General features: G+C 39.1%; 1 long non-coding RNA gene across 1 annotated transcript; it reads left to right on the top strand.

Moving 5' to 3' along the window:
- Positions 1-235: 235 nt before the first annotated feature.
- LOC125303903 lies at positions 236-2,078 on the top strand. Its single transcript, XR_007195135.1, has 3 exons — positions 236-493; positions 1,443-1,566; positions 1,867-2,078. It is a non-coding gene; the product is annotated as an uncharacterized LOC125303903 (long non-coding RNA).
- The last annotated feature ends 10,619 nt before the right edge of the window (positions 2,079-12,697 follow it).

Here is a 12,697-nt window from a genome sequence, read left to right as displayed (position 1 = left end):
TGATGTGGGGAATCTTGTCACCCTCAAAACCTTCATTATTGATATGTTCAGATGTTGTTTGTTGCTTGACAAATGCACACTTAAAAAAAGAGACAGAGAGAGAGAGAGATTGTTTGTGAATGATTGAGTTTTTCATGTGATGTGCTCTCATATTTAAATCTCACTACAAAGGGTCCATGCAGTGTCAACTCTTCTTCGTTTCTTTCAGGAAAAAAAGAAGAAGTAGAAAAGAAAACTGTCCTTAAATCTTTCATCATTTACGGCACTGGCAAATGCATTAAGCTGAGAGTGAAAAATATGTGCAGTGTTTACCAAGCCCTGAATGTGTGCTCTGGCATAAAGAGAGAGAGAGAGAGATTGTGTGTGTGTGTGTATGTCGGCAGCCACACAGGGCTCTCCTGCTGTTCCCAGTCTCTTCTTCCCGGCTGGAGCTTAGCCATTCCAGAGGCCATTGGGCATCAAGCGCTCCTCTGAAGATATGCCATTACTTACGGTGTGTGTTAGCAACGGGCCTCTCTCTCTCTCTGTTTCTCTCTCTTTCTCTACCTCTCTCTCTCTGTCTGTCTCTCTTTCTTTTCTTCTTTGACTTTCTCTCGCCATGAAATCCAGTAATAGTTCAAAGACTATATACAAAGTAAAAGCTCATATATTTTAAATACTTCCGTTAACCACCATTCCTAAATCCTACTAGAAATATTTGGAAGTCATTGAACTGTGAACTGATTCTTGACATGTGAGGTGCAGTGAAAATGCAAAACTGAAGTGTGTTGTTTTTTGTAATCATTTCCTGTATTTCTATTTTAAGTTTACCTTAAGTTTTATTTTAGCTTCTACCCAGCTGTTTGAGAAGAATAATGTCCCTCTGATGGCACTGTGGCTACTTGGGACCTACTGTAGCAGGTTGCAAAATGGTGTGTTAGAAATGTGTTGTGGCACCTATGCTGAAATGGCCATGAGTCTCTACTATGCCAAGCCACTGCTGATGGTTTCCTCCTCCCACATATAGAACTCTAAAGTTATGGATTGATTCTCCTCAATCGATAAAAGTCTTGCATGAGAGGACGAGTGAAAGAAGGCATTGTGGCATCTGCTATTTCCCAACACTATTTAATATACCAGTGTTCACAACAGTGTTCATATATGGCTGTACATGATTCAGTCAGTCAGTCTGCTTTTGGTGGAGCCTTTACAAAGACTGTGAACACCAGTCATTATTATTAGATGCTTGACATAGAAGACCTGCTTGCCTCTAAATTCCTCCTAGTAGTCAAGGCAACCATTTTAGAATATTTCTGTGCAAAGATCAGTGCAATTCCCTTTCCTTTTCCATGTAGCTTTTGTACTCCCGTCTACCAATGTTACAGTATGTGTTGGACTTCTGCCTTGTACTGTCCCTGTTGTCCTTCACCATTAATGGGCTGTCTGTGACAACTGCGTTGCAGGTATGTGCATACCTCGTTCAACTTGTAGGTCGGATCCAATCGGAGGGCATTTCAGCTTTATGACAAACATTAACACCTTTCACTGGGCCACACCAGACACAAAAGCCCAGTGCTTCACCTACATGTGAGTACATAAAGTATGGTATGAGGAGGGGTGGGTTGTATCTGAGTGTGTGTGTGTGTGTGTGAGAGAGAGAGAGAGAGAGAGAGAGAGAGAGAAAGAGAGAAGCAGCTTAAGGGGACGCTTGGAAATATCTTGTGAAATTGCACTCAGTTGAAAGCACACAGCGTTTCTTTCAGGCACAGGTTTTGTGGATAAATGCAGCATGCAAATAAAGTCTTTGGTCTGCCATGAACATCAAAGTTGTAATTAAGACTCTGCAGCCTAGAACATCCCCAATAAATATTTTGTATTTATGTCTAGCTGTGAGATCTTCTACAGTGAGGGGAATTTCACGAGAAGGAAAATAAACAGATGCTAGAGACGGGCTGGAACTTTGACTCTCCAATGGTGGATGCACTTACTTTCCGGCACATTCTGCGACATGGCAAGAAGATGCCATTTAAGGCATATCAAAATGATGGTTTGTTTATAAATTCAAATAGCATTGGATGTGACACCAGCACTCTCATCAGAAAGACTATGTTTTGATTTTGTACCTTAGTGTTACTATCAAACAAAATTACATGATCACTAATTGATGAGTTAGTGGCTCTACCCCTCCTATACATTTAGTGACATTAAATAAATGTTGAATTTCAATAAAGTATTTATCAATCTATCTATCAATCTATCTATCTATCTAAATTAAAAGCAGCCACTGAATAGAGTTGCCTGGGGTGATGATGATGATTATGATGATGATGACAATGATGAGGAAAACAACACAACCTAGTGCACTATATCCCCCAGAACCTTTTCCCCATTATTTGGCTAATATAATATGAATAAAATGACTGGATAATGCTAAGCGTACACCCACACCACCCTTCACACTAATGCACTCTGCGCTGTGCGGTGGCACCAGGGATGACACAAGTGGGCCGTGGTCTGGTTTGGAGCGTAATGGAGTTTGCATTCTCTGGTTCCCATTAAACCCTGTCACCAGGATGGACTTGGGCTCACGACCCCTCTATTAGCCTTGCCGCACCCAGCCGGCCAATTAGAAGAACATTAGGAAATTAAAGGGGTAAATTGCATTACACGGGAGAAACAGATGGAGGAGCTGGGCTGCTGACGTTTCAGTATGCTGACTCTCCGGTTCTTCTCCCAAGATTCACAGCACCTCCTCCCCCCCAAACACACACCACATATACATCCTAGACCACCACCCATGAAGGAAGCTATTGCTTTCATAGCATGTGTTCATAAAAAGCAGGAAACTCTCATCTATTTTAGCATTTCTCTAGATGGCATCCCATAGACCCTTTCATCAATAAAAACAAAAACAATGCTTGAACGTTCTATTTGGGCCCCAATCTACTTCCTCTACATTAAGATAACATATGAAATGTTAAAAAGGAAGTCTTGTGGGGCCAACTATGATGCTGATAATGGAACTCTCTTGAAAGGGTCCATATTTCTCCCACCAGCATCCTAGAAGTGCATATGCATTATTCATTAAAACGCCAATAATAAGAGGGGTAAAGGTCCACAGCTGTAGTAAAGCAAGGCAAAGCAGTGCAATACAGAGCTTGTGTGCTCGACTCAAGATGCTAACGTCTGTTCATGCAGTGACATAAAACGATGCAGTGAAGGCGAGAGCCATCCTCTTTCTTAAACGAACGCAGGAGCAGATCTGCAGAGGGCTTGCTTTTACATAATGTTCCCTATGATAAAGCAACAAGGAGAGGCTTTACACTCTCTTCCTTTCCCCTAGCCAATGCAGTGAAAATGGATTCCAAAGTTCTTCAAAACAAACCCCCAGCACTGATGCAAACAAAGAGGGAATAATAGAAGACATGTAAGGTGGTGCCAGTAGATTAGAGCGCAGATGAGCATTGCTCCCCCTCTGGTGCTTCCAAGGCTCTGTGACGAATGAATCCACCCATACACTGGCAAGGCATTCAGTAATGCACTGTATGGCAGAAGGGGGGGTGCAGTGCGCTGTGTAATTTGATTACAGAAAGAGAAAATACATGGCTCTCAAGTTTGCTGCAAAGACATGTTGGGGTTTTGCCATTGAAAAGCCTGGAGTCCGGCCTCCACCTACATTTTCCACCCCCACCTTCGCCGTTAGCGTATAGAGGTGGCAAAATTGAGTGATTGTGCTAATCAAAGTGGCATTCAAAGACCACTCTACTGCACGTGTTATGCAACAGATTTGAGACTTCTCTGACAGCATTTCTGTTCTGTTCTTCATACATGTGAATGGTCAAAAGGCAATTGGAGGTACATACATAGATGGACAGGGTAAAAGCTCAAGGTATTAACAGATGTTTTGTCAACCTTACAATTTCAGAAAGAAAGGGAAAAAAATCTTCATCAGAACGAGTGCCCCCAACACAGACGTCTTCGAGTCAACTGTACCACCACGCCTCATCATTTTTATTTCAAACGGTCTTCTTTCAGTCCCTATCCTTCTTTCTTTAGGTACTGCTGCCACTGCTGCTGCTGTTGATGAGATATCCATATTTTAAATTCTTGTCCAATAAAGGCAGAGCTCATTGCTCAAACCTTGACACTTTTAGTGGCAAAGGAATGGGAGGTTGGCTATGCAGCACAGACATGAGTGCAGGCCAGTATCCTCCCAAACAGGGTGAAGTTATTAAATACGATTAAATATTAATGAAAGCACTGACCGTGTTTGCTCGCCTTACCAAAACCTTCTTATCATTCTCTGAGGTGTTGAGGGGGGGGTGTGGTGTGTGCGAGTGTGTGCATGTGCTAGCATGTGTTTCCTCTGGCATTTATAAATATGTATTCTCCCGTAGTTCATCTCTTGTTTGGCTCGTGAGGCCTCTGATGGGGCTGTGTGTGTTCTGCCAGTTTGACAGGTTTGCTTGACAGCGCTCTTGCCAAAGCCCGTCTACTTTCTCTGTTCTACAAATCCTACCGAGACCATTCAGACCCCGAGGTCTTCAAAGGCAACAAGGCCTGAGACAAGCTCACGACAGAGGTACATGATCTTGTAAGAGAAAGCCAGTCATGTCGTTAGCACCACCTGGCTCTTTTTACTTTGTCCATCAACCAGTCATGGTTGTAGGATTATACCCAGATGAATGCAGGTAGGACGTGTTTTTTTTTTAAATATATATATATATATATTATATATATATTTATTAGTGCTGTCAGTTAAACGCGTTATTAACAGCGTTAATGTAAACCTATTTTAATGGCGTCAATTTTTTTAACGCGAGATTAACGTTCTTTTCGGTTAAACAAACTTTGTAGTTTTTTCACATGCTGTTGCAACAACTAGTAACGTTAGAACAACTAGTACAACACCACACTGGATTAGCTAGACCGGAAAATAAACAATACGCACTGACTAATAGAATGGAACGTTGTATGTGCTGCACATACAGCCCCCTTTTAGGGAAAAGATGACTGATATAATGGAAGCCTATGCTGCATCAAAGTGGGGAGCGAAAGGGCTTATACTTACTGAATCTTGAAACAAACGTGAATAAAAGGCACAAAATAAGGTTGGTGTAAGAGTTATCTGTGTGTTTATGGGATTAATGTGACCATGTTCCTATGGTTTGCTCTTTCTAGTTTACAGGAGTGTCACAAATGTATCGATAGGCACAGTCAAACTGCCCGTGGCTGACTATAACTAAGTTCAGCAAGCTTAACTTTACATGTCATAACATCAACTAAACATAAGTCACACATTCATTCTATCACTTGTTATATGAACGTAGCCTATTTCCTACAACTACAGTAGGTGAGATAATTGGCTATGTTATACTGAAGTTCCACAGTTAGCTAGCTAGCAAGCTAACCGTTTTGCATGGGATATTATAGTAAGTGTACATGCTAAATTTGTTCTCAACATGGGGTATTGCAAACAAATTAGGTTGGTAATGTACATAGTTTCGACATGAGTAAGTTACATAAACATAATTCTTCATAAACATGGGGCGAACTAAAATGGGGCGTGATGCAGATTAAATGTATCTTTATGATGATGCGCCGTTAGTAGGCTACGTAAAGGCATGCTGCACACACTTGTTTGGGCTTACGAGCCGGCCAAAGAGTAGTAGCCTAGGCTGACACATTAAATGTGTGCTGCCAAAGATTTTCACCATCACTTGTTCTGTTATCAACATTCCTCTTTGGCTGCTACTATTTGCACTCTGCTTTCGGCATTCATTTACATTAGATTCCATTCTTTTCAATACAACTCCGCATACCAGCATCGCACTTTGGCGCCGTGTAAATCACGATTCAGTTATATTTGGTCGACGCTGCTCCACAAAATCCATTGTTCATCTAGTGTTTGCCTGTTAAAAACTTTGGCGCTGATGTGTGTGGCAAGTGACAGTGCACCATAGACTGTAGGCCTATAAAATGGCAATGCACTCATGTTGAAAACTTCCTTAATTTCAACTGAACTCAAAGATAATGAATATTATAGAAAATATTATATTCATATTATAGTATGAATATAATATTTTCTGTTTGTTATGCCCTTTATAATGTGTGTAGGCCTACATTTTGTGCTCGCACTTCTGCGGTAGCATTTATTTCAGTTTATATCAGCTATATTTCTGAAGAATATATTGTGTTGCCTCAGGTCTGCTGCACATCTTTTGAAATTTGATTTGAAATAATCAAATAGACCTACGTCTTAAAGTTCAGTTAATAAAGTAACTTGCTTTGCTTTCATTTGAATCCCAATCAAGATACACAATAATTGCGTTATTGTTAAAATGGACTCCTGGAAAGTTCAGAAATGCAAAATAATAGAATTTTAACCATATGATAAAATATGTGATTAATCGTGATTAACTATAGGAATTCAGTGATTAATCGCGATTAAAAATTTTAATCGTTTGACAGCACTAATATTTATTATTATTATTATTGATGCTTAAAGTCACACATACAGAAAATATCATTCACAGTCATGGTATGATAATACAGTTTTTCATACAAGACATCAGAAATCAAATCACATATAAAACAAAACAAAGAGGGAAAACTGTTCAAGATTTCCAGACTGTATAGAGGAGACACAGAAGCCGATCATTTTTTTGGTTATGTTTAATTATATGAAGTGATTTAATACCCTCTTAGCAATGTAGTATCCTGCTGGTCGCCCAGTTTAATTGTTATCAGCTTATGATCAGAGAACGGGGCAATTGCTGTAATATATTCTTAACAAAATGAATAGCAGATTGAGATAACAAAAAAGGTCGATCCTAGATTTGACCAGATGAAGCCTGTTAGGTCAAGGTAAAAAAATTGCCAAGTGTCTACGGAAAGATCATAAATTATCAAACTAGACTGCATTTCCGGCGGTAACTGCGAAAGTGTGCTTGCCCTGGTCCGGTCACCAACGTGAGCAGACAGTGACATACGCTATGCTGAACCTGGCTTGATCCAAGCATTCTAACAGTGCCTTTCAGTGTTGGAGCAGTGGCAATACCTCAAAAGCTCTATTCAACTATTGCCTTGCCGGGTGAATGCGGTTCGTTGGATTTTACCTGTGGCCTGCCTTCGAATTTAGCTTCTATGACTAAAATAAAACAACAGCAGTGATTGGCTGCAAAAAAAAATAATGTCATGCGTCTTGCACCTCTCAAACTGGGCTATCAGGTAACCTAGAGAAAATGTTGAAATTATGAAATATGACTAAGGCATTAAAATGCTGCTTGTTTGTCAGGATACTTTTTCACTGATTTATTTTAAAAATATGAGCTATGAGTGTGAATGTTATATATTCCATCCCCTAATTCTGTTTTACTGGTTTATTTGACAAATAATCTATATGGATTTGCTCTATAAAGACCTTATGTCTGTTTGGGATTGTTTTGAGAGCCTATTGATGTATCTCAGAATAAACGAATGTCCACAACATTAGTGATGTTTTTTTTGTGTGTGTGAATGTATTTTACTTAAAGGAGAATTCCGGTGTGATATTGACCTAAAGTGTGTTGAAACATGATACCGAGTGTGAACGTATGTCTCATAGCCCATCTCGGCTTGTCTTCCAGTAGCAGCAACTGGAATCCATGCATTTCCACAGAATTATTTTTGGAATCTGATCCCTTATCATACCTGTTCATTCTTACTGTCATTAAATTTCGACTTTATCGTGACTAAATTCAAGATGGCTGCAAACGCTAAACTTCGTGAAGATACTGTCTTTATAAATCGTCTTGTTAGGAAACTACCAGTGCTTTTTCAAAGTTCTCAATGTCTCCTTTTAAATGTCAGGGCCCTCGGAAGTCTACCAATGAAGTGTGGAGATACATTGAGCCTCGTAAATGGTGTAAAACAGTGATTCATTTGCATGGCTAGCCCGATGCCGAAGCACCACCATTGTAGCATCGGCTAACTAGCGGGGACAAGCCGAGATGGGCTCTGAGACATACGTTCACACTCGGTATCATGTTTCAACACACTTTAGGTCAATATCACACTGGAATTCTCCTTTAACTCATTGAATGTAGCTGGATACTCATGAACGCATGTCTCTAATAGCCACAATAGGAGTAATTTTAGCAACGCCGTATTTTGTGTGGCCCATAACGACCCAGTGGATCATGAAAATGTGCCAAAATTCACTTTCCTTGCTTGTTGTTGGTACATTAATCCCATTCAGATTGCCACTTATCTGAGATGTAAGAGTTCAGTATAGGTTTAAGGTCTGGGGCAGGGATTTGACATTCTGTGACTTCTTCATTGAGGGCTTGCTTAGCAGCACTGTCCGCTTTCTCATTTCCCCTCAGACCAACATGGCCTGGGACCCAGCAAAAAACTACACTCAAGTTCTGGTTCTTTAGACGTTCTAGTTGATCAAACTCAGCTTTGGTTGTACTTTTTGCGTGACATTAAAGCCTACTGGAAAGATTTTTAATTGCAATTTAATTGAATGCAATTTACTTTTACGATTAAATAAAATTAATTTATCCCTCTCACCCATAGTTTTGCATGTATTTACAAATGTACATAGGCCTACTGTAATTACATTTATACATAGTTATTCTACTGATCTTTATACTATTCATCCTGCACATAGACTTATTCTTACTACTCTTATAATGTTGTTTCTGCACTACAATGACACTGTTTCCACACTGCACAGAGCTGTATGTTATGTACATATCTGTTATATATTTGTCATATTGAATATCCATATTTATTCTGTTTTATTATATTCTGTTAATACACTGCATATATCTATATTATTATTTCTACTATTATAATGTTACTGCTACATCTACATACATTATTCTACTTATTGTATGAGATAACTGCTAATACACTGCACATATTTATATTTAATTCATATAACTCTAAACCACCTTCTGTAAATCAACTGTATACTACTGTCTACATTGCACTATATTTCTTGACCTGTCTCTGTATATTTTATCACCTTTCTATACTTTCCATCACATTGCATGCATACTGTAGCTCCATCAATTACAGCTAAGATCCTTGGTTGCTATGAAGGCCAGTTGTTCTAAATGGATGGTTGCTATGGCCAAAGGCCAGTTATCTCTGCCGTTGTCAAATGGGCATATCCTAACTTTATCTTATTTTAAACATCTCTATTTTACTTAGCCTACTTCCATACAGTGAGTCCCATTAAGAAGTGGCCACTTCATTCGCGCTTACTGTGATTCACGCAGCAACATTATTAAATTAATCTGTCACCATATGCCTAGTATGCCAACGTTTGCAAAGAGGAGAATCTTTTAATTTCATTCACAATGAAACGTTACATTTAATGTACATGTAAACAATGAGTAGGCTAGTTTTGGTTGTTGTTGGTGGTGTTACTGCATCCCTTAGTTATGCCAACAATGCAAAATTGTTCCCTAAATGATTGTTAGACGCATTTCAAAACATCGCGACGTGAAATGCCACCACAAAACATTGTTTGTGAATCGGTCTTATTAGGAGTCCTCGCTTAAGCTGTCACAGACTCAGGCGCTACTTTTAGGGCTAAAATGCTTCCTGAATTACTCTTAGTAAAAAAAAAAAATAGGAGTCCTAAAGTTACAAGTACAAGCATCTCATATCAAATGACCATGGCATTACGCTAAGCAACATAAATCCCATAACGTTACAGTAACATCTCCTCCCTATGACATAGCTAGCTAGCTTCTAGCCACACAAGAAATTAATGATGTTAAATCTCAAAGCAGCATTCTAATAACAGAAGGGGCACATTTATGTGGACCACTACAACATGACTCATTATGTCTGTAACTCTATAAAACAATTACTTTCATAAAGGAAGCACACCATCCAGCACATACACATGGAAACCGATATTTTAGGTACTTAGCCACAAACTCAAAACGTGTCTCTCTGAAGGTCTGTTCTAGAATCTTTGCTCTGAAGTTGCTAGGCAACATCAAATAAACGAAATTAGTCTTTTCAAGGTATTAAAAGTGTACGTGTGATTACGAATGGATGTGTGTGGTTTGCAATTAGAATAAACAAGAAATAACATTTCCAATAATTTCCCATGATAAATTACATAATATTTGCACCTTCCTTACTTGTGAAGCTCACACCGTATTTCAAGTACACTAGTGAAATGTAATACAACGTTGCCACCTAGCGTTCAGATGTAGGCTATTTAACATTAACGTGACATTGCTTGCTTGTTCTTTCGTCAACTCCATGCTTTTAGGAAAACAATCTTTTTATCATAGTTCCCTCTTCAATGAACGATTACCAGCTCGTTTTTGTAACTGAGATAGCTGTTTATTGTCCCTAGGTTTACCTATTCATATTACTACGTAGCCTATGGAGTGCTGCCGACCACTGTTCATTACGGCCCAGAATGCCTTGCATGTCTTTATGACAAAACAACACAGTAAAACCTAAATGCCCGTAAACATATGCATTTGCTTACTTGTAACATTTTTAACTAGATGTACCGCATAGCGGTACAAAATATGACCGCCGCTCAGTCCTGTACATCCGTTCCGCGAAAATAAATCACACTTCAATTTGTCTCCATCCCCCACTCTTGAAACTTTTGTGTATGCTTGTTTGGCATGCCTGAGTGTGTGTGTGCGGCTGCACAGAAAGTAGCCTACTGGTGCTGAAAAGGTGAATAGATTGTAGAATAGCCAAAGAAGATGTAGCATTGTTATAAAACCTTTAAAATCTCTAAACAATCACAAGTAGGGCAGTTCATCACAGTTCATCCATTGCAACTGGATTGATGAAAGGTCACTTACACCTGTAGGCTACATTGTATTTGGGAAAAGCAAAAGGTATCAGCATAATGTTATTTATTTATTTATTTTTTATGTATTTTTAAACAAAAACATCTCTGTCAGTTCCATGCCGTTTTCAACAGCTATCAAAACAAAGGTCATTTTTGGATGGATGGATTTTTTTTGTGAATGTTTCTTCTTCTACATAAGATTTTAGTCATCTTTAGTTCATGTAATACTTTATTGTCAATGCACAAATTAAGTAACAGTAGTCTGAAACGTTATTGTTAATGCACAAATTAAGTAACAGTAGCCTAGTCTGAAACGAAATGCTGTTTTACATCTAACCAGTGGTGCAAATAACTGACATGTCCAAATGGGCCTTGATGAAATCATTAAACTAGACTGTTCATACACATTTTAACGGGCCAAAGTTGAAGAGCTTTTGTCCGTTATTGTTAGTGCAAATATAGGCTGATTCATGTTCCCTTGCATTGTTTAACTGAGGTCCATGGCTAGTCTGGCTTTCATCAGACCAAGCTCAATCTTTTAAGAAATCAAAAAATAAATAGCGGGCAGATCAGGCTGGGTTCACCCAGCCTAGTCCATAGGCACCCGATATTGTTTAATTTTCCGATTGAGATATACACACTCTGGCTATTCTAAATGCAAAAATGCATCAGGGAGTTATGACAAAACGGTAACTAACAAACTAGATCCTATTAGAAAGCTGTTAGCTTGCCTAAGCTACAGGTAGGATTATAAGGTAGGCCTATTTACAACATAAATTGTCAATAAGCTATGCTGGCGGCATAAATAAAATCTCCTTTGAAACCAATGGCTTCACGCCTTACAGTATCAAGCGGACTTAAACTGTCATATCGTGGCGAAAAGTTGTAATAACATTCACGCAGCTCCATGAGTCAAGGAAAGCGTGAATGAAGTAGCCACTTCTAAATGGGACCCTACTACACATCTACTACACAGTAGCTTAAGGTGTTTTGCTAAAGCAGCCATAATGAAATGAAGGTGTCATTGTTTGGATACTTCACACACGTGCTTTTTAATTTCACAGACTACAACTACCAAGTTGTAATCAAAAACACATCGATTCCCCTCTCACACACCCTGCACGCACTTAAAACAAAATAAACAGGCGTCTCAGTCTCCATGTATAGGCAAAACTGTATCAGACCGGTGTAACGTTGGTAAATCTTCCATTGCACAGAATGATTTTGTAGCACGTGCAATAAATGACAGTCGAAAGATACAAACAGTGCTGCTATACATTTGCTTGGTATAACCGCATTTATAGTTTTCTACAAATGCAATAAATCAAATGCCTCCATCACTCAACCAACCAACGCTTAACGGTAACATTACCTAGGTCCTTATATTACAAGATTAACGTACCTGCAGTAAAACCAAGCATGTCCGATAAACATCCTCAGATTTATTTCGGGCTTCAAGAAGAAATGGGAATTACACTTCATGTGAACATCGTCCTATCCTTATTAGATGTTAAGCTGCGGTAAATTACAGTCCTTGTATGAAGCGTCCATTGTTTTTTCCAACCCACTTTTAACTTCCAACAAAATTACGTCTCACTGCAACGATGCGCCATCTAGTGGACAAACGACTACTCGCCAATACTGAAAATGCAGCCATGATGATGATGATGAATATTTATTTTGGCGTTCTTTTAATCCTACTGAATTTGTAATTATGTATCGGCCGTTCTAATACCGATAGTATGTGGGTGCCTGTGTGTGTGTGTGCACCGCCATTTACAGGCCAATGAGTGTACAGTCACTAAATGTACATATAACCTAATTTTTTTAGACCCCCCATGGATGAAATTCTACGAAACTTGGCATACCCCCGGAGAATGCCAGGTC

Source organism: Alosa alosa, chromosome 11 (genome assembly GCF_017589495.1).
Source record: "Alosa alosa isolate M-15738 ecotype Scorff River chromosome 11, AALO_Geno_1.1, whole genome shotgun sequence".
In the NCBI taxonomy this organism is placed as follows: Eukaryota; Metazoa; Chordata; class Actinopteri; order Clupeiformes; family Clupeidae; genus Alosa; species Alosa alosa.
Note: the sequence above shows the minus strand (reverse complement) of the source record. Positions and strands in the feature narration are given on the sequence as shown.